The sequence below is a fragment of the Colossoma macropomum genome, unplaced genomic scaffold, assembly GCF_904425465.1.
Source record: "Colossoma macropomum unplaced genomic scaffold, Colossoma_macropomum, whole genome shotgun sequence".
Classification (NCBI taxonomy): Eukaryota; Metazoa; Chordata; class Actinopteri; order Characiformes; family Serrasalmidae; genus Colossoma; species Colossoma macropomum.
In genome coordinates, this window is record NW_023494804.1 from 32,392,556 (window position 1) to 32,416,060 (window position 23,505).

General features: G+C 39.7%; 1 protein-coding gene across 2 annotated transcripts in view; it reads left to right on the top strand.

Annotated features, from left to right (window-relative positions):
- tiam1a (TIAM Rac1 associated GEF 1a) overlaps window positions 1–23,505 on the top strand; it is a 131,577-nt gene that overhangs the window by 18,578 nt on the left and 89,494 nt on the right. Inside the window, exon 2 of one of the 2 annotated variants that reach the window (XM_036594673.1) lies at window positions 2,193–2,332. The exons of the other annotated variant lie outside the window; for it this stretch is intronic. The gene's annotated coding sequence lies outside the window, so the exon portion shown is untranslated. The remainder of the gene's footprint in view (window positions 1–2,192; window positions 2,333–23,505) is intronic. 2 annotated transcript variants of the gene reach the window in all.

Here is a 23,505-nt window from a genome sequence, read left to right on the forward strand (position 1 = left end):
AGATATGAGAATGTTAGTGGTCATCTGTTGGTGAATTTTTAGTGTGCTGGTTTATTTTTTAAGTGTTTTTCACCCTCTGAATGGACTCCTAATTAGGTGGTAATCTTACTTGGGTGGTAACGAGGCAGGGATTTACACACATTTAGCCGCTGGCAGTGTTTATGCACTAGCAGTTCCGCTGTTGTAACGCTGTAGTGAAGGCTGAGTCTCACTGGCCCACACAAACACGTATACACAGATGAGCAGATATGATTGACTGTCGTCTCCTTTACAGAGAGGTCCAATGCTGGGATGTAGGTGTTGTACAATAGCTGTCATTACAAAGGGAAGCAGAGTCTAATCACCTGACTTACTGTTTACTCATTCAGTAGTGTTTTACAGGCCTGCAGACCGATCATGTGATTATGCAACGACTTGAATAAAAGCATTAAGGTCAGGCCTGGCGCCAGAACAAACTCATGAGTGGGGCATCTGAATACCACAGAGGGTATTTATGGTAGATCTGTCCAAAGAAGCCACACATACATGAGGGAATAAAGAAGAGCACCATATTTACAGCCCATCAGCAAAGGTCTTCCCATTTAGGAAATCTGTCTGCTGATTATCTTCCCACATGTCCATAAAATGAAGTCAATACAAAGTGCTGCATGCACACCCTCTCATGTTAATTGATGTAGGTTTCGATATCTGGTGTGCATGGAGTTTAGTTTCACGTCAAATCTTTTGTTGTCTTTATAGAAGCATGTATGTATGTTAAGTGGGGTGTGATGATTGGTTGTTGGGGCTTTGCTCCACTAAATGACCCCCTGTCACTGGACCTGGTTATGGTTAAGTTTAGGACTTAGGTTTAGCTTTATGTTAGCTAGTGTAAATGTCTTCAAAATAAAAAGGTTAAGGTTAAGGTTATGGTTTTGGCTAGGGTTGGCTACTTTCACAATAATGTAAGCTAGCATGAATAGCTAAAAGGGGTTAAGACTGGGGTTAGCTAAACCTCCAACCATGTTCGATGGTTAGGTAGCAAACACACTAAAGCCCATGTGTCAAACACAAGGTCCATGGGTCAGATCAGGCCCACAACACAATCCTATCCGGCCTGCAAAAATATTTTAATTTTCTATTTATATTAGCTTGTTTCACAATGCACTGCACTACAGTCCCCAGCATGCACTGCAACATTATGTGCACTCTGACTCTCCTACCCCAACAACAATCTATGGGACAGCGGTTATACCTCAGTTCTACACAATTCTACACCAGTCGAATCACCAAACACACTAGTAGCAGTTCAGCCAATATAAACACTTAACGTCAGCTCAGCAGCTCAGAAACTGAGCCCAAGTCTTAATGAACCTGCAGCAAAGAAAGGATGCCAGGTGTTTAGATAAAGCAAATAGGTAGCTTTAAAAGACTGAGCTACTGGGGACATATACATTTTGAATATTTCAAGTATCCATGTCATATTTCAAGGTCTACTGCAAGTGCCTGTATTTTACTGCTGAAGTTTTTATGTATTTTAAATAAACAATGGTCAGTTCAGTTTATAGCAAACTGTTAATTAAAAATGAAATAAAACATAGTCGTTCTCTGGCCCACGGATTGGTTGAGATTTTTTAATATGGCCCTTTTAGCAGTTAAGTCTGACACCCCTGCAGTAAAGGGTCATTTTTAGTTTTATGTAACAACAGACTTTCTCCAAAGCATTTCTTTTTGTTACCCTCACCTCACTAACACTTGAGCTAGTAGCTAACTGGCCAACAGTTCAGTAGCTAACTGGCCAACGTCCACTCAAGCTGGGGCTTTTCCCGCCTAACCCGGGCCTTTTTTTCCACCTAAGACGCAACTTTGCCCAGCTCAAGGTTTGGTCTGCAGTATCGCTGCTAGTTATTACTCCACATTTGTACTGGAAAGACTTAATGATGTATTTATTTCTTAGCTTTAATTGTTGAATCTTCTGTGTTCACTGTGAATGTAGGTTTGGTGTTTAGGGCTCTTTTCTAGCTATAAGTGGTAAAAAGTGGTGTAAGTGGTACCACTATAAGTGGTAAAAAGCAGTTGCTTAGGGCCACCAAGACACCAGAGGCTTGTGTATGTACTGTTTAAAATGCATTTAGCATCATTTATCAAAAACATGCAGTGACTCCAGAGGTAATTAATCAACCTTTCATTTCTTTTTCTGTTCATGTGCACAAAAGTATACAATTGGAGGAAGACTGGAGACGATTGGGAAGGACCACCTGTGTAGGATGTCGCTTAGGGTCCCCAGATGTTCAGAAACAGCCCTGTAGGTGTTGCCTGCAAAGATCGCTTGACGCCTTCTGTATGAGCATTTGAGGTATGTGTATGTGTGTGTGTGTGTGTGTGTGTGTGTGTGTGTGTATATCTGTGTGTGTGTTTGTGTGTCACTTCACTGTTTGTGTGCGACATTTTTAGTCCTCTCCAGGGTCAAAACAAGCTTCAGTCTTTCACCTCCCCGCCTGTCTTTTGTTCTCCTCCAGCAGCTCTTTGTTCGCAGACCCTGCATGTTGACCCAGCTGCAGAAGGATGAGATAACCCCCATGCAGCCGTTTCTTTCCTTCACTTTACTTCCTCTTCTCTCTCTCTGTCTCTCAATCTATCTCTCTGTATGTCTCGCCCGGTCTTGTTGAGGCTTGTATGGGCTGCGGGACTTCCTGAGAGTTCGCCTCAGGTGTGTTTATCCATAGGAGAGGAACTGCTGCCCCCCACAACACCCCCCACTTTTCTCTCCCTCTCTTTCTCTCTCTCTTTCTCTTTCTCTCTCCTGCCAGTTGCATGAGGGTCTTCTGGCCGAGAGCCAGAGCCTGATTCTGCCACTCACTCACTGTCACAAGCAGGAGAGTGTGTGTGTGTATGTGTGTGTGTGTGTGTGTGTGAATGAACGTCCATGCTGTTTGTTTTTAAGTGCCACAGTTTCCCGGCATTCCTGCACACAAAGCTCAGCCTGAGTGTCCTGTGTATTTAATGTTCCGCTGCGTCGGCCTGCATGAGGTCTTAACTGAGAGAGTGAGAAGAAGATATGATGCGATTGGAAATACGCTGTATAAGAAAATTTGTAGCACCTCGAGTTTCAGGATTATGCTGACAGTGTTGTGTGTTTTAAGGAGTGAAGTGGTTCTGCCAGATCATCAGCCTGATTTGTGTCCTAAAGAATGGCCGGTAGGCAAGGCGTCAAAATTTTGCGTACTTTCTTTCCTTTTTTTCTCTTTCTGTTTATTATGAGTAACTCCTCAATTTGCACTGAAGTCATTTGCTTTGATGCCAGTAAAGCAGTGCTGAACTGCAGTGAGAAAGAGAAAGCATGCAAAGCAGAGGCCGTAAGGTTAACATCAGAAAGAGGGGTGTAGTCTTTACACAGAGAGCAACGAGAGAGAGAGAGAGAGAGAGAGAGAGAGAGTCCTTGATCATTTCAAACCAAATCTTATTTGCAGTCAAACCTTAGACTTATTCAATTTCTTAACAGTTGTTGTTATATCAGTGATGCTTTAGAAATACCGTAACTAAATATATTCATGGCAAGAGCTTTTAATCAATTTACAGAATACTTCTATTTGATTGAATAGAATTTATAGAATTGAATTGCTGAGTTGAGTTGAGTTGTGTTGAAGTGAATTAAAAACAGAGAGAATTGATTTAAATTGAGCTGAGCTTATTACAAAGAATAGAGTTATTGAATAAAAGTTTATTGAATTGAATTTAGAGAATTTAATTACTGAATGAGTTGAATTATGTTGAACTGAATCGAATATAGAGACTTAAGTTAAATAAAAAAGCTCATTGAATTCAGTTGAATCGAGTTGAGCTTATTATAGAGAATAGTCTTAATGAATAAGTTTGTTGAACTGAATTTAGAGAATTGAATTACTGAATAAAAGGTGATTGAAATCAGTTGATTTGAGATGAGCTTAATATAGAAAATAGAGTTAATGAATAAAAGTGTATTGAATTGAATTTAGAGAACTGAATTACTGAATGAGTTGGATTATGTTGAATTGAACCACATATAGAAACTGAAGTTAGTAAATAAAAGTGTATTGAATTGAATTTAGAGAATCGAATTGCTGAATAAAATCTAATTGAATTCAGTTGAACTGAGTTGAGCTTAATATAGAAAATAGAGTTAATCAGTAAAAGTTAACTGAATTTAGAGAAGAGCTATTTGAATTGAGTTGAGCTGAATTGAACATAGAGAATTGACTTAATGTATAGCATCTTATTGAATTTAGAGAATTTAAATGTTGAATGAAAGCTTATTACTTATGGAATATAGAGAACGAAGTTATTGAGTAAAAGCTTATTGAGCTTAGAGAAGTGAGTTCTTGATAAACAGCTTGTTGAATGTATTACGTATAGAGAACTGAATTACTGATTAAAAGCTATAGGATTGAGTTGAGTTGAACTGAGTTCATCTGAACTGAACTGACCTGAGCTGTACTGAACTGAGTGAGAGATCCTGGTTCGCTGTTTTGGAGTGACGCTGTTGTCTCTGTTGTATTTTTGACACTGAAGACAAACAGAGGGGATGTGCAGATGCTTTCAAAGCGTTTCATCACTCTTCTCATGATCAGCGGGGGGCCCTGCGTCACCCCCGTCTGAATACGGAGACATTGCCACAGCTTTACAGAGAGAGAGCACGTACGTCCGCTAAAGAGAGGAGTGTGTGACAGCAGGTGTGCTGGAGACGAGCCTCAGGCTTCATTCTGATTCAGAAGAGACGCTTCATATGAATCTCATTAATGAAGATTGGAGCAAAATTGGACAAAAAAAGTCATTTAAGATGGGAGAAGACGTTATGCATTCACAACCATCTCCCTCTATTTATCCCTCACTGTCATAAATACAAAACACACGTATTACTTTCAAATCATTTACACGAGCTGATTAATACATCTTGAGATTAAAGAGTTATTATTAGGCTAATCTCTATTTCTTGCATGTGTCAATCAGTTTCTATTGCAAATGTGTTTTGTGTCAACAGGTTTTCTGTCGTGTGCACATTAAAGGGCCCATATCGTGAAAAAAAAATTCCCCAGCGGTTGTTGTTTTTTTAAGACTAAAGTCTTTTAAGACTAAAGGTTTGAAATGTACCATTCACTTTTGACTTTGTATGGTTCATACAAGCAAACCGAGCTGCCTAAACAGCCGTTTTAAATTCCTGTTTTTGTGATGTCACAAAAACCAACATAAACAACCAGAAATCCACCTATTCTGCAGGCAATAGTAGTAGTCATAAGGAGTGTTTCAGCCTGGACTGCTTTCTGAATGAGACACAGTGTAGAGAAACCAATCAGAACAGAGGTCATTTACATATATCAGTCTTGTTTTTGTGATGTCACAAAAACCAACATAAACAACCATAAATCCACCTATTCTGCGGGCATGCCCTTTCAATAGTAGTAGTCATAAGGAGTGTTTCAGCCTGGACTGCTTTCTGAATGATGCACAATATAGAGAAACCAATCAAAACAGAGATCATTTACATATGGGGCAGTCGTGGGCTGGAGGTTAGGGAACCAGCCTTGTGACCGGAAGGTTGCTGGTTCAATCCCCTCAGCTGACAGTATGTGACTGAAGTGCCCTTGAGCAAGGCATCTAACCCCAGTTGCTCCCCGGGTGCCGTGGATAGGGCTGCCCACCGCCCCGGGCTGCGCTCACTGCCCCCTAGTGTGTGTGTTCACTAGTGTGCATGTATGTGGGTGTTTCACTGCACGGATGGGTTGAATGCGGAGGTCTAATTCTGTGTGCAAACACAGTGGGCTAATGGTTCTGAATTCTGAATATCAGTCTTGTTTCCGTAAACCCACCTATTCTGCGGGCATGCCCTTTCAATAGTAGTCGTCATAAGGAGTGTTTCAGCCTGGACTGCTTTCTGAAGGAGGCACAATATAGAGAAACCAATCAGAACAGAGATCATTTACATATATCAGTGTTAAAGGCACAGTAACAATAAAAAAACTTTTAATAGAAGAAAACAAGGTTGGAAAATGGTCCTGCTGTAATGAATTATGACTGTTTTTGCTACAGAAACCACCACAAATATTGCAAGTGGACCTCAGGGGGTGAAAAAAGATACAAAAAAAAATCAAAGATATGGGCCCTTTAATAATATGCAGTTCTACGCAGCTCTATTGCTCTACTAAGCTACACTACTGCCAAAGCAGTGAGCGCTGCGGTGTGATATAAAACAAGAAAAAAACAGAACAAAACAAAAAACAAGTAAAAATAGAAACAATCTCTCCCTCTTTTCTCCCTCTGATTGCACTGTTGATGCAGGCTGCCGCAGTTTGCTGAGTAAACAGTCGTAATGGCAGATGATTGCACTGCTGTGTCTGCATCTTCTCCTCTCGCTGTGTTTCTTTCTCTACCTGCTCCGTCTCTCCTCATCCGTCTCCTGCAGCAGCTCTTTGCGCTGTTGGTTTGAGATTGAGATGTTGTGGCAGCGGCGTGTCAGACTCGTCAGATTTTCCAAAAACATGAAAAAACACGCATCAAAATAACGACAAAAGTGCTGAGGTGCTTCTCCTGAATCTATTAAACCAGTTAGACCACTTCTTACTAACACTTACGCTGCGTGTGTGTGTATGTATGTATGTGTGTGTGTGTGTGTGTGTGTGTGGTAATGATAAGTTTCCGCAGCCAAACTCCTCTTCTGTCTGAACAGACAAAGCCCATCTGTGCCCCCCTTCTCCTCCCACATCCCTCTATCCCTCCATCCTTCCATCCTCCCCATCCACTCTCCAAAAACAGAGCAGAGAAATTAGCCCCCGTTCTCCTGTCATTTTCCCCTCACTTCACTGTCCGTAACCAGGTAACCGCTGTCCAATCTGGAGCAGATAGAGTACCTGTGTGTGTGTACGTGTGCATGTGTGTAATTTTGTATGGAGTTAATTATGCCACACGTTTCCATTCAATTTCCACTCACCGAGGTGGATGCAAAAGTTTGGGCACCCCTGTTCCAAACATTCATTTAAAAACACAATATGGCATTTTATGCACATTTTTGTGCTAAATAAATAATTACATACCATAACCTCTGCACAGGCCACATTTTATGTTTACATTTTTTCAATATGTTAACCCTTGTGTGGTGTTCAGGTCTGTGGGACCCATTTTCAATGTTTACCAAAAGAAAAAATGATTTATTATTATTTCAACCCCAGATTTCTTGTCTTTTGCTCATTTTCTGTGAAGAACATATAAAATAACCCATTTTCAGTGTCTTCACTCTGTTCGCCCCCCACACATTTATATTACACATGTGGTGTTGGGCTGAACCCACGGGGAGTAAAAGTGTGGAGGAGCTGTGTCCTTCACTCTGTTCTCCTCCTACATGGCCTGCTGTTAGTGTGTGTCTGTGTGTGTGTGTATGTGTTTGTATATGTGTGTGTGTGGGGGGCGGGTGGACAACATGGACAGGCTGCTGACTGGCTGCAGCTGCTAAAGGAGAACCACTTTGTTATGTATGTTGTTTTGGCTGTATTGATTTAAAAAAAACAATAATGCGGTGGGTCCACCAGACCACTGAGTAACAAACAAACATGTTACTGTATACTGTGATATACTTTGATACTGTATATCATATCTTAGGCATGTCAAACTGGGGACCTCCTGGGCCAAAGTGCTGTGGAGATTAGTGTTTACTCTCATCAGTTCAGTTCATGAAGGTCTTGCTAATTAGCTGATGAGCTAATTTAATGAGTGTTTAATGAGGCAGAGTACTGAAGTCTGCAGTGTTTTGGCCTGCAAGGACTTGAGCCTGACACGTGTGCTGTATATCACCTTTGCTATGAAGTCTGTGGTGTTTTGGCCCATGAGGACTGGAGCCTGACACGTGTGCTGTATATCACCTTTGCTACTTCACCATAATGCTATTGCAATTAACATGTCAGACAACATGAATTTCTTTTCATAAGCACATTCAGTGGTATTACTCAGAGCTAAGCCTGATGTCATCTAAGCTAAAGAGTAAAGAGGTGAGATCGATGCTCACCTGTAGACATTCAGTATACAGGCTGCAGGATGGGCGGGCAATTAGGTAGTATTTCGCGTTATTGTGTTGCATTTCGTCACATCACATCACAATATGGTATTCTGAGTATACCATGGTATCATCAATACTTAAAGAACACTGAACAGCTCATGCTTCATTACAAAAACAGCATAATGATTCCTCTATAATTAGATTAAGTGCAGCATGTGAAACGTTGAATAAAAATCATCACATTCATAGTTTTTGATTGCATTCCTAAATGTGGCACCACTGGGGCTTTTTCCCCGTTCCAGCTTATTAAATTTCTGAAAAACTAAATGACATGATGCACGTATCGTGAAAACGTCTTGAAATATCCTGCTTTTATGTTTTTGCCATATCACCCTAGGCTGCAAGTAGTAAAACCATGAGGGATCCAGTAGAAGCAGAAGTACAGTAGCTGTCTAATTATCAGCCTTTTTTCTCGCTGTCTCATCCTCAGTCTCTCCAACATTTCCCTATTTAACTCTGGCTGTGATTCACTGCTCGGTCAGTTACAGGCCCAACTTGAGCCCAGATAAACGTCAGGACTCCACAAGTCAACCTGAGCATTGTTGTAACTGAGAGGTCGAGTTGTCACCGTCATTTTGTTGTTGTTTTTAAATCTATTAATATGATTATAGTTACATTCACATTTGAGTTACGTTGTGTCTGGACAGATTTGTGTCCACACTTAGGACATTTTCATTCATTTCAATGCACGAATTGTTCTCGTTCCACAAAACAAGACAAGCGACAATACCTTTTCATCAATTTCCGATCATTATAAAAGCAGAGAAATGTGTCCTTGATTAAAATTTTAGAATGTAATAATGTACAGATGTATGCAAAAGTTTTAGCACCCCTATACAAATAATGTTTTGTTGAACTTTAAGTGGAAAAAGTACTTATGCTTCACTGAGAAGACATTTTAACACACAATTAATATTTATTTGCTGAATTTGACATTGCAAAATGTGGCCTTTGTGAACGTTATGGCACATTTTCATATTTCATGTTATAATTTTTTACAAAACATTGAACACATAAATAGAAGTTCACCAAAATTAGCAGAAGAATGCCTTGTTTATCTTTGTTCTCTATTGAGAATTTTCACATAGAAAGTCAACAACATGTAAATTGATTGTTGGTGTTCAAACTTATGCATCTGTTTTTGTTATTGATAGTGACGTCCATGGCCTAAGCTCCCTCCCAGAACATTCAGAAAGAACAATAAAGCATGAAATGATGGAGTTGACTTGCAGACGCAGTGTTTTAAAAAGTCTCAGATAAGGGTTTGTCGATTCCCTTTGAGTGGAGTTCACGGGCTGCCTGCCTTTAGCATAAGCATGGAGACGGAGGTCTTTCCCTCCTGCTTAGAAGGGTTTAAGTGAGGAGCAGGGAGCCATGCTGTCTAATATATGTTAATCCCGGCACTGGAGACTGATAAGTGTGACTTTGAAGGCCGTACAGTGAACATATAAACCTTCAGAGAGAGGTTAAAGCAGACACATGTAAGGTCAGGATACAGTGCTGGGTCTGATCTCTCCTTGACTTCAAACGGTATGTGCTGTAAGGCCTCAGTGTGGAGTGAGAGCAGATTCAGATCAGCCCTACAGTGCTGGTTCTGCTCCTCTCTAGGTGAAGGGGCTTATCTTCTCGCTGATAGCAGGCTTTAAAAGAACCGAAGGACAGTGCATAAAGAACCTCAGCCTGGATTTGGAGGCATGGTATCACAGATACTACTATGATATGAGGCGAGGCAGATGTACTTTGATGCCAGGTCTGAGTGAGGTTGTTATTATTGATCACATGTTGAGTTATTATGTAAGGAATGGATTTATTTGGTGATTAATATACATATATTGTGGCCATTAGACATATTAAAATCACAGATGCTAAAATCAAAAAAGCCCCAAAGCTTATTTTTATGGTGTCCTCATAACATAAAACAGGACAGTGTGACATAACTGTATACATAGACTATAGATTACTGTTACTTTGCTGTACTACGCATATTTAACTGCTTAAAGTCATAATTGCATAATTGCATTTAGTTTATAATCATGAATTGCACCTCTTAAACACACACCGTTATCACTTATACTTTTCTTAAAGTCCTTTTTAAAAACATAGCAATACTAATTGGCCATATAACTTTAGAAATATAATAATTAAAAGCAGAGACCACACTTTATTTATTTGATTTCCAGACAAAATGGCCATTATAGACAAGTTATTCATGTTTAGCACCAGGAAAAAAGCAGAAAACATTTTTAACAGAAAATCACACAGAAACCACAACGACTAAATGTAATTTCAAATTTCCAGTATTTAGTGAATCTGCATGTGGCAGGGATATTCTTACACACCTCCAAAGCTCAGTCTGAGAAGTCGGTTGCATTTTTTGCTTCTCACAATCTATGTAATCCCAAACACCTTAAGTGGTGTTGTGGTCTGGTCTTTGGTGTGGTCAGTCCATTCTTGTTAGAATACCAGCAGCTTCTTTGTTTAAAATGATGAAAATTTGTTAATTTTTCATAATCCATCAAAAGAATTAAGGCATGGAAGAATATAATCACAAAATGGCTCTCAAAACTGATTGGTTGGACTAGAACGTGGCTGTTGGTGTTAGTGTAGTAGTCACACTATGAACTTTACACCTTTTAGAAATTCAAATAAGGGTCTCTGATGTTCGCTTTATACCTACACTGCTGCCGTAGATTAGCTAGCTAGCATTATATTACCAAGTTTTATCAGTGAGTGTATTTACATGCACTCAATAATCCAATCATAATCAGATTACTGCAGTTATCTGATTATTCAAATGGTCATATAAACAACATACTCCGATCTAGAAATCTGATTAGTAAATCTGATAAAGAGGCTGAATTTCCACTCAGTAATCAGATTTCTCAGTGCATGTAAACTCTTACTCTGATTTCTTTCAGATTTCTCAGTCTGAGCTTGTGCAAAAACAGACAGCGGTACTGGAAATAAGCGAGCAGTGTCGCTGCGAGACGCAGCAAAACACTTTTGGAGCGACGCTGAAACTGAAAACATGCTTAATGAAATGAAGGATGTAAATATTCCTTATTTTCTAGATGATGTATGCTCATATTTTCAGGTAAAGTGGCACAATTTTTTTTTTTAAGCTGCGACATGAAGTTCGAGTTTACATTATGTTTATGTCACGTCTTGTTCTGTGAATTTATTGGAGGGTTGCAAAGCAGAAATCCGATAACTGTCTGGTTCATGTAGACACGGAGTTTCCCCATTATCTGTTTACTCAAGTGCATATAAATGCGTTGATCGGATTACTGTCAAAACCTGATTTCCTGCAGTTATCAGATTATTAAGTGCATGTAAACGAACTCAGTGTCTGTAGAACAAGACAGCAAGAAAAAGAACCACAGCAGAAAACACTGCAGCACATAGAGCAGCATGCAGGTAATTTAACTTCTGATTGGACCAATATGAAGTCTTTGCTTTCCACTTTTAAATCAAGCAGCAGGCGCTGACAGTGTCTCGCTTTTTCTAGGGTTAGCTTATGCCTTTCGTATTCTAGCTAACTCCTAGCATTCTCGAGTTGTGTAGTTAGGGAGGATACATATGGCGCCAGACATTCTTCCCTCATGCTAGCATAGGAGGCTAAAACAACAGTGAAAATGGTCACTGTTCACACGAAAGGTCACCTGGGTTACAAGATTGAGCAGCTTCAGAGCAGCAAACGTGGAAGAGAGGTCTGCCCGTTTCATTAGGATTAATGGACAGTAAATATTTACCGGCACCAGAGTCCGACTCCCTTCCACCACTGCCCACGCGGAAATGACACACAAATGCGGTTAATTTCGGAGTCGTTATCTAATATATAGGTGTTATTATACGGTGCAGTGCATATTACATTCACTACATACAGCACACGTTTCTACTGATGCACATTAACTTTGACATTTGTATAAATTACATGGACTTTAATAGTGGCACATGCCTTACGTGTACAAGATATAGCTGTTAATAATCCGAAATGAGAGGAAATGTCAGCGTACTTATGCTGGGATAGTCATTCATTGGAATGACGTTGTTATACTGGTGTATTTTCTCCCTGCTGGGAATCCATTTCTAAGCCGGGACGTTATCTGCCCAAGCTGGTTTTTGAGTGCGTATGAATCATGCCGTTACCTCCCAGGTTGTTTTCATTGCCCTCCCTCCATTCCCTTTAATTCAAGATTTAAATCTCGCGGCCGTGGTGTGTCGGATGTGTTCGGTTACTAGGCAGTGAGGCTTATAGAGGGAAAATGAAAACATGTAAATAGGGCAGAACCACTGCTGATAAGCTTCTCATGAAGGTCTTAACCAGAAACAGGAATATCTCCCTTTCTCTTCCCCTCTGTCCCTTCTCAGTTCTTCTCTCTTTCCAGTCTTGGATTTTAAGCTAATTTAATTTTCACAGTTTTTTGCTTACCTGACACGGTCCTTTGCTTCTTTAGTTTTGAGCTGAAACTATGAGCCAACTTTAAATGAAAACATTTCTAATCTTTTTGGCCAAAATGTTGCAGTGGTTTGAGTTTAAATGGTGCATTATACTCTGCTTGCTGACTCCCCCTGACCATGATTGGTCCTGATCAACATGTTGTTTGTTCTGAGACGTCTCCCCGACTGTGACTGGTTCTAATCACTGTGTTGTTGGTTCAGAGATGTTCCCCGTCTGCAATTGGTTCTAATCACCACATCGTTCATTCTAAAACATCCCCCTGTCTGTGGTTGGTTCTGGTCACAATGTCGTTGGTTCAGAGATGTTCCCCATCTGCAATTGGTTCTAATCAACGTGCTGTTCATTCTGAGACACCCCCCATCTGCGGTTGGTTCTAATCACCGTGTCATTGGTTCTGAGATGTCCCCCTATCTGCGATTGGTTCTAATCAGTATGCCGTTTATTCTGAGACCTCCCCCTAACTGTGATTGGTCCTAGTCAGTGCATTGTTCATTCTGAGACCTCCTCCTAACTGCAGTTGGTCATAATTAACACATCATTTGTTCTGAGACCTCACCTATCTGTGATTGGTTTTAATCACTGCCTTGCTGGTTCTGAGATATCCCCCTACTTGCGATTGGTCCTGGTCAACGTGTCATCTGTTCTGAGACCAACCCCTGACAGCCATTGGTCATAATTAACACATCAATTGTTCTGAGTCCTCCTTCTAACTGCAATTGGTTCAGTGCATGAAGTGGCCTAAAGTATGCTTACCACAGTGCGTTTGGCTGTAGTTGATGCCTGCTTGATGTAGCTAACAGGTAATGAAAGCTTACCTCATTATCTTTATTAATAGACTAAACTTAACTAATACAGTAATAAAAAATGCACTGAAGCTACTACCGTTCTCAGGCATGCAGTGTATTTTTTTATCAGTGGCAGTATGACTTACCATGTCATAACGAGGTCTATTTTAAATCGAAAAACATTTGACTGTCTTAACAACTCGATACAGTTTGATTTAAGTGTAATGTTTTAGGCATGCAGTTTGTTTAGTGCTAATTAATGCATATTAGCTTCTATTACTTCTTAGCTACATTAGCTCAAAGCTCGTAGTTAAAGAAGCAAACTTCAGACACCAAAGACGTCTTGGCAGATTGACTACATTTAGGGTGAGCTATTTTTTTTTTTGCTAAACTGTTGCTTTAAGCTGATTTTCTCAGTGATCAATGACCCTCTCACCTCCTCCTCCCCGCCCTCCACCTGTTTCTCGGACCCCCTCCCCCACCCCCCCGGTCGGGAATCCAGTGAGGAATGTGAGTGAGCTGAGGAGGCAGCCTGAGGGCTGTGGGTGGAGTAGTAGTGGGTCTGTAGGATGTGTGGAGTTGGGCTGAACGACATATCGTTTGTTAACCCTTAGAGTTACTATTGTTGTTTTGCTCTACTGTTTAAATAACAGTATTAGATTATGTAATAACTAATATGAATTTGCATTCATTTACATTCTGTACAGACAAGTTTGTCCTGTCGACTTCTTTCCAATTGTTTTGAGGTCAAAAATAACCAAAAATTCGGCTGCACATGAAAATAGCTTTTCGTCAGACTCATTAGATTGTAAAAAAAAATCCCTTCTTCCGCTTACAGACAAAAATGTAGTACCTGTTGAAAGTTTGCAATGCATAGATCAAATTGATCATCTTGATCAAATGTCTTTACTTGTTTTGATGAGCAACGAATGAGAAATGATATACTATACTACAAAATTGCTCCTCTAAAGGTTAATCAGTGTTGGTATATTTATATGCTTTTCAAATGAGCCGTCTAGGAATTTAACCAACCATTTTGGTGTAAAAGGCTTGAAAATATGACAAAATTAATTGTTATATATATTGATATATTGCCACAATATGTCACAGTATGCTTTCCCGAGTGTTTTTATGATGTGGATATTGTCAGTGCTTTAAAAAAACTGACCAACTGCATATTTCATTATAACGACAGTATAATTAGTCCTGTTTAATTGGATTTAGTGCAGTATAGTAAGTGAAAAGTGATTTGTACTCATAGTTTTTGATAGTAAACTTCAGTAAACGTATCAAATCTATTATGAATCATTAAAACTTCTTAAACTACTGTGATATATTTTTATATTGCCTCTATTACCTCTGATTGTAAACCAGTATTTAACCATGTCACTCGAGGGATTCACTGATGTGTTTTTAACAAATTGAAAGGAACAGTGTGGTCAATGCAATCAATACTTAGCAATATAATTGCAATAAGGAATTTTGGCATAGCGTGACGGCGTTGGGGTGTGACACATGAGGCTTTGCAGTCAGGCCTGTCAGGGTTACACCTGCCGTGTTTTGAAGCAAACTGTTTTCAACACACACCCCTTATATTACCATCGTTTTCAGTTGCGGCATTCAGCAGGTAGGATTGCAGTGGTATTTTGGGTACAGTAGATGAGTGAAAAAGGAAGAGAGAGGGAGGGAAAGTGGGAGAGGAACTAGTTCTCTCCTGTTGGGACAGGTCAGGGGGGTTTTACTGAAGCATGACTGCACCTATCCAGCTTATAGTGAACAAAGAGGGCAACGCTGTCACACAGCTTGGAGAAAGAAGGTGCTATAAGAGAAGCCATTATGGCCTGATACCTGAGAACCCTGGGTGTGTGTATAGGAGGTGAAATGATAAATGTTGGGTGGGGACCCTCAGTTTTCAACAGAGTCAACCAACAACAGAGAATGGACCATATTTGACAACTTAGAGACCAAATGTTCTAACATTGAAATAAGCTGCGGCATTATTATTCAGTAATTACTCAGTAACTACTATGTAAGTAATACATATATTACATAATCAAGAAGAATTGAAGTGTGGGTCCATACACAGGTTTGACTCTTAGTTACAATTAGCGCTGGTCATAAAATTATGAAGTACTTATAATTATTTGTAACATGTAGCTCATTGAAATGAGCAGAGAAATTCGAGAGATATGACTGAAGTTATTATTGAGTATACAGTCTTGTTCCTTTACATTTTTGACATCAAAACAAATCAAATAAGTTTGAAGTACAGAGTTGAGCGGTATGTATATATTCAGTGTGCATATGTAATATCTTTAATATCTAATTTTCTCAATATGAGGTTCAACTGTTGATTAAACACAATTTAAACATTTCAAGAGATTTATCTTAGTTTCATTGAAATGGAATTCTCTTTGGATCAAAATAAAGTTTAGTTCATAAATTTTTTTTCCTTTTTGCATAAAAAAGTTACTTAAAGAAAAACGTTTATTCAAGTGTTTAATGTCGACATATTTGAGTTTGTAAGTCCAACATCTAATGTAGGGAAGCAGGTTACAAATGCGAAGAGTCTCTATTTGGGGCGTTCCAATACTCAGAGTCCATAAAACAGGCAGGGGTCAAAACACAAGCTGGCAATAACGAAGGCAGATCCATATTAACAAAACGAGGGTCAAAAAAGAGAAACAATACAAAGGAAACAGGCTCAAAAACTCAGGTTAGGAAACACTGAGACTTTGCAAGCAGAGGTCTAACAAAGGGGCATATATGAGGCAGTTAAGCCTCTACTGCATGTATTATGAAAGCAATTTATCAATTCACTTTTCTTGCATAAAATGGTCCTTGATTTATTTTTTCGGACCTGATTATTACATTTTAAAACAATAATGTGTGCAGGGGTCCTTTTGGAGTATGTTGCCTTGAGGCAACATTGTGCGACAATGGGAAGAAATGATATAGAGCCGTGTTCCCTGAAGTGAAGAGACCTGACTTGAGACTAAATCCATTGCCCTGTCATACAATGTTGCTTCTAGACAACAAACGTATTTCAGCAAATGCATACAGAATGTTAAAATAGAGGTATAAATGTGTCCACCAAGAGATAGTGTGACAAACAACAAGCTTTTTATTGACTTACTCAAACTCATTCCTTCATTGGTAACCCTATCGTTGTCTTTAATTATGTGTAATGTTATTGTGAAGTGAGGAAAATGAGTTTGTTGCTCTGGGGCAACATTGTGCAATAGAGGGTTAATGAGTCCAGGATCACTCACAGGTGTGCGAGTGGGAGTCGAAGTTGAATCTCCACAGAGGGGGGAGACCACGTGACACAACAAACCTGTTGGTTAATTTTTTTGAGTGTATCTCCTTGTATTTAAATAGTATTGACAGATCATCGATCCTCCTGTTTGAAGAATCAACTATGATCTGTACACAAGTGTTAAAGCTCTTTTGTTGCTGTTCAAGCAAAGTTCTGTAAAAATCTTTTTGCTGGTCCAACAATTCACGCATTTGAGCCATGGTGACATATTCCTCAGTAGTGTTATTAGAAGCTTTAGGTGGCATGTTTTGATCATCCAGTGTCAAGGCCCACTAGGCTCAAAGTTCAGCAAAGTAGAGCCAGAAGCCTCCACAAGATACTTGCAGTGTCCACAATTCTGATAGAAAGAGTTCATTTGACTCTTCCTAATTCAACCAACAGCAAAAGATCAAGGATTTGGGTAGGATTCCTCAGATTGTTATTAGATAGAAGAAAAGCCTACAGCATCCATGAGCCACCAAGGCCCAAAGTTCAGTAGAATTGGGCTAAAAGCCTCCACAAAATAGAAGAAATATCACAAATTTCATATAAGGTGTTGAATTTGACTCTCTTCAATTCAACCAGCAGTATAAATATAAAGTTCTGGGCAGGATTCCTCGGATTAATGTTAGATTGTGGCTGTGAATTGTAGCCGAGTCTGCAGTCACCAGTCACCGTCTGCCTGTTTCAGTCAGAGCCTCAGTTGTTCTGTCCACACGTACGTGAAGCGTGTGATAGTTATTAGCTGACTGCTGTGATGCTCACATGTCCCCATTTCTGTACATCTGTTCTAATCTTTCTGACAGGAAACAAACTTGCTTGCCAGCTGACCGTTTTGGAAGATATAGTGGCTGGACTGGGAAAAATTTTGTGAATAGCTTCATGTTTAAACGTTTTCAGTAATTTTCTATGAAGAATTTAGTTAAGTTACCCTGAATTAGTCCCACAACGGGGAAATTTACCTCCGCATTTTACCCATCCATGCAGTGACATGCCCACATACATGACACTAGTGAACACACACACTAGGGGGCAGTGAGCACACCTGCCTGGAACGGTAGGCAGCCCTATCCACAGTGCCCGGGGAGCAGTTGGGGGTCAGGTGCCTTGCTCAAAGGCTTTTCAGTTATATGCTGTCGGCTCAGGGGATCGAACCGGCGACCTTCCGGTCACAAGGCTTGTTCCCTAACCTCCAGTCCATGACTGCCCCGTATGTAAATGATCTCTGTTTTTATTGGTTTCTCTATATTGTGCCTCATTCAGAAAGCAGTCCAGACTGCCTATAAAGTGGTTTGCATCTTCATCTGTTTTCAGACGCAAACCACTTTGTCACGTACGCCTCCAGATCACACAAAAACAAGAGGTTGGAGTTGGGTCTGAGTCAGTCAAACGGCCATTTCCTGTCAAAGTAGGCCATTCTTGGCCACATTAAGCAAGAAAGCACATCAGACCCTCTAATGAGAGGCTTACGTCTGGTTTATAAGACTTGTCATGCTCCATTTATAATACTATAAATATTTACTTTAATTTCATTTTTTGTCTTTTCCTTCTTTTCCAGCATTTGGTGAAGAAATTAATGGGCTTGTAAGCTTTTATGAGAACACTGCTCCCTACATGAACTTGATTGGAGGAAGATAAAATGGATTCAGTCGATTAATGATTGAAAGCGTGCAATGAGACTGTCTCTGGATCTGTGCAGTGGAAGATTTCTGTAAGCTAATGACTCAGCAGTGTAAGAAGCCGGCCATGTGCTGATTGTGCTCGTCTCTTTGTCTCTGCTCCCTCAATTAGACTAATAGGGCCGGGCTGAGCTCACACTGAATTACAGACTCCAGCTGAGAGAACAATAGAACTCCTCTTTCCTTGTCTTCTCTCCTCCTTCTCTCCCTCGCTCCCTCTCGGCTTCCCTCCTTCTCGCCTGTCTCTGCTCTACCGGTGGGCTTAGGGGAGTTCTATAACTCTGCTCTTTGCCCCGGGCCTTAAACGATAGCGAACCGAAACAAAAGACTAAGCGCTTGGCTAATGGGACCTGGTGCAGGGAAAGAAATGTGCAGTTCTGTCTTTTCCCCCACAGCCGCTCTCCCTCCGTCTGTCTGGGAGGTATTCTCTCCATCTATTCTCATTCCTCCCATCCACACTCTTCAGCATTAACAGCCTCTTTTTCTCCCAATACAGCCAAAAAGTGGGAGGATTATAATGACTGAGTGTCTATGGCTTTTTTCCCCCAACCTGTCTAAATGATTTATAGCCAGGGACGTTGTTAGTGCATACATTTTACTACAGATAAATGTGTGGCCGCCACATACAGGATGTACTGGCACAGTTAGCGAAGCACGTTGAATAGCTGGAGTCTGGCTTTGTTTAACCCTTACAAGCCACATTTATCGCTGGCAATAAAACAAGAGTAGTGCGCATTGGAACAAGCATATCGCTGCTGTCGGAATGAAGGCTCATATCTCCAACATGGTAACTTTACAGGAGAAAGAAAAAACAGACTTTACTTTTAGTGTAAGTCAAGGGAACCAGACGTCTTTCCAAGTCATTTTGGGCCGTTTCTTTTGGTCCATTCATCATGAAATTTACACACAATGAAAAGGAAAACAGGCTTTTTCAGATTATGCCAAAACATGAAAAACAACAAAAATCTATTAATGTATTAATAAAATAGATTCTATACTTTTAATTAACATTCGGTTGGTTTGCGAGTAGAAAAGGAGATGTGTTATTCTTATTTGAGTTTGATGAAAAGTTGAAAAGTTACTATATTCCATGTTTTTTGTCCTTTCTTGACCACAAAACAAACAGAAAAAAAGATCCAACTTGCAGTTTTAAAGCTGTAAATAATGTGTAATTACATAATTGCATTTGAATAATATAACAAAATTGATGTTGACATTTACTGACTAATGTTGTCCTGAAGTTATCCTTTAGAAATCTGGAACTGTTACTGTCGTTTTGCTATTTGCTCTTGCTAATCAAGTGTAATTATGTAATTACAAAGCGAATTACATAGTTAGCTACATAATGAATGACATTTACAATTGATCTACATTCTCTATCCACAGGTCAGAGTCCACGCTTCCAACCTTTGTTTGTTCAGAAGTTCTAACAGCATGGCAAACAGTACATTTTCCTCTCTGCAGAACAACAGTGCCACTATTCATCAAATGGAAATCATATTAAGATGACTATTTGCCGACTTGCTATACTATTTAAATATAATACACAGGTTTTTCCACATAATTTGATGAGTAAAGAATCATATTTACATCCAATTAACATTCAGCAACTTTGAGTCTGATTTTTTTTTTATTCTTTTAAATGTAAAACACTGACAAAACATGGCAAAATGTGAAGGACGACAATAATTGTGTAATTACATAGATAATTACACAGTTAGTTACATCATGAATTGCATTTATGGTTGATTTACATTCTGTATCAGCAGGTTTAAGTCTGTGTTTCCAGCTTTTGCTCGTTTCAGATGATACACAAACATGTAAAGTATGTTTTTTCTTTACGCAGAACAAGACCTCATAATAATGAAATAACTCCTCCGTCACTTTGCCATACTGTTTAAACATAATTACCTAATTGCAGATAATTACATAAGTAAAAAATCACATTTGCATCTGATTAACATTCAACAACTTACAGTCTGACACTTTCTTATTCATTTCAGTGTAAAACAACAACAAAACATGGTAAAATGTGAAGCACGACTAGGGCTGGGTATCATTTGAAATACAAAAAAGGAATTATTATTATTATTATTTTCTTTTTCTACTGCATACCAGGCAGGTTTTAGTGTGTTTGAAGGCATGTATCTCTGGATGGGGGCTGATACTTGGGATTTAATGCTTTTGTCATCTCTCTGAATAAATAAAAGCAGAGAGAAACATAATCACTAAAGTACAAACACATTATTGTAGCCACTGTTAAAGTTACCGAGAAAGCTGCAGGGTAAACTGTTAACTTACTGATGTTATATTTTTTCACTGGAAACACTGGTGTCTGCGTGTGGTTGTAATATGTTTAGCCCAGATTCTCCATCTCTGGCGTCGACAGAGTTGAAAATTCTACAGTTTCCTTGACGGAGATTAATTCCATGTTTAATCAAATGTTTCGTCAGATTTGACTTATTACCTGTTTTGGAAGCCACTATCTTAAGGCACTTGTTGCACCTGGAGCTACTCTTAGTAACCTTTTTGAAGTAGAGCCAGACTTTCAACCTCTTCGACCTATTCATCTGCACTTCTGTGCATCAGGCATTGTTTTTTTGCATTAGTAGTAAGTTTAACTCCAATAATCGCTTCTGATTTGCGTTTTGTGCAAAGTATCAAAAATAGGCACGAGACTTTTTCGGTCCTCGGTAGTACCGAGATGCTTCGGTCGGTGCCTTTTTTGGTATCGAATTTCGGTACCCAGACCTAAGCAGGACTGTATGTACAACAGTAGGTTTTTAACAAATTCAAATATATGTACAAATCGTCACTGTCCAATGAAAAACAAGTATCTCCAAAATAGTAACTGCACAGGAGAGGGCAAAAACGTTCTTTACTTTCAATGTAAGTTAATGGAAAACGTTTTTATTCTAAGCAATTTTGGAGCATTTCTGTTGGTCCAATCATCATGAAATTTTCACACAATGTAAAGGACAGCTGCTGCGCTCAAAAGATGCAGAAAAGTAAAAATCGCAAAAAATGGAGATACATGTTTTTCATTGGACGCAACGAAACGTGGTTCAGAATCTGCACTTCTGACGGAAATTCTGTGCTTGTTTAAATCAACAATCAGTGTGAGATAATAAACAGAATGTAAGGCGAGATGTTTCAAGGCATGAGGGACCTGTGGGGGGGTTAAAGGTGGAGCATGTGTGAGCTATTAGACTGGTGTTATGAGGAGAAATGAAGAGGTAGGGGTGGAGGAGGAGTAGGGTGTTGACCTTCTCTTGGGGTTTGGGGGCGGGGGGGGGGCATGACCTCCTCTTAAGCCCACTCTACATTACTCCACTTCCAGGAGGCTATTCTTTTCATACAGTCTCCCATCAGAGAGAGAGAGAGAGAGAGAAAGGGGGAAAGGGAGGGGGGGTGAGAGTCATTCGGTTCCATAATCCCATTATCCTGCTCTCTCTTTCTCTCCAAAATCCTGCAGATCCACACTGCCAAATCTGCGGATGGGCTGGGGGAGGAGGGGGGGGCTCGTGGCACCACTCTGAAAGGGAGATAGAAAAAGCGAGAAAGACAGAGGGGGGTGCGGGGGATTGTGTTTTAAATTTTACATAAGCAACAAATGAGTGACTTTAGGACAGTCGGGGGAGCCGCTGCTGCCTTTTATAACAGTAAATGCGTTTTTAAAGGTTAAGTGATGACGTTCAGCAGCGCTGCTACTTCTCCCTGTCTGCCTCTTGCATAAGCGCTGTTTGGGTGGATGTAGATCTGTTTTTCTGTACGGGCAGAGGAACAGGCTGATTCACAGTGCGATGACTTACACCGTAGTGCTACAGTGCTTTTATGTAGGAGGGTGTGTGTGTGTGCATGTTTGTTTTTGTACATTTTCAGGACAGAAACTTTGTTGAAAAGCCAGATTAAAAACGTGGGAACCCACAATGTCAGGACTAACAGAATGATCCTCATTTTTCAAAGTGCTTTATACAAAAACGCTACGTTTTATTGTTTAAAACTTGGCCAAAGCATCTCTTTTTGGCAAAAAACGTGGCAAAATGTGAAGGACAACAGTAATTATGTAATTACATAGTTAATTACATAGTTAGTGACATCATGAATTGCGTTTTTGCTCGATTTACTTTCTGTCAACAGGTTCGAGTCTGCGTTTCCAACTATTGCTCGCTTTAGAAGCTCTGATGATGCACAAACATGTATGTTTTTTCTTTCCGCAAAGCAAGACTTTTACTTATCAAATTCAAATCATAATGAAATAACTCCTTGTAGCTTTGCTGTACTGTTTAAACATAATTACATAAGTAAAGAATCACATTTACATCTGATTAATATTCAACACCTTAAAGTCTGGCACTTTCTTATTCATTTCAATGTAAAGTTAAGTTAGTTACTAGGTTGTGTATTAATCCCAGAGGGTAACTCGTCTATTGCAGCAGTACAAAGCACAGTAAAGAGCAAAATGAACAGGACGTACACTATAAACAGATATATAAAAAGAAAGTAGAGATAAATTATAGAATTAATTATACTAAAACAATAAACAATAAAAGTAATGTGCAGTACAAAAATACAAAGTAATTGCAGGAATACTATGCAGTAGACAATGCAGTGGTGCCTGTCCCTCCAGTGAATGACCTACTGACTATGGACAATAGCAATAAATGTTAACAGTTGTACAATTTACATTCAACAATATGACATTTATGGATGCATAAACAAAGTGACAGTGCAGTGTGCAGTATTAGTGGACAAATAAACAAAGTGGCAGTGCAGTGTGCAGTATTAGTGGACAAATAAACAAAGTGGCAGTCAATATGAGATATGATAAACAAAATAAACGAAGTGGCTGTTCCCTTCTACAGCGGAGCTGAATGAGTCTGTTGCTGAAGGGGCTCCGCTGTCTGACCAGTAGGTCATGGAGGGGGTGTGATGTGTTGTTCGGGATAGCAGTGAGTTTATTAAGTGACCTCCTTTCAACCACCACCTCATATCTATCCAGTGAGCATCCCAAGACAAAGCCAGCCTTCTTGATCAGTTTGTTGAGCCTTTTTGTATCTCCCCTCTGACGCTGCCTCCCCAGCAGGCTGCTGCAAGGAAGACAGCACTCGCAACAACAGACATTAGGTTATGATTAGGTTTAGGCTTAGAAATCCCCCCTTGTTACATGTTTTGTTGTGGATTACACAACAAAATCCCCCCTTGTTACATGTTTTGTTGTGGAC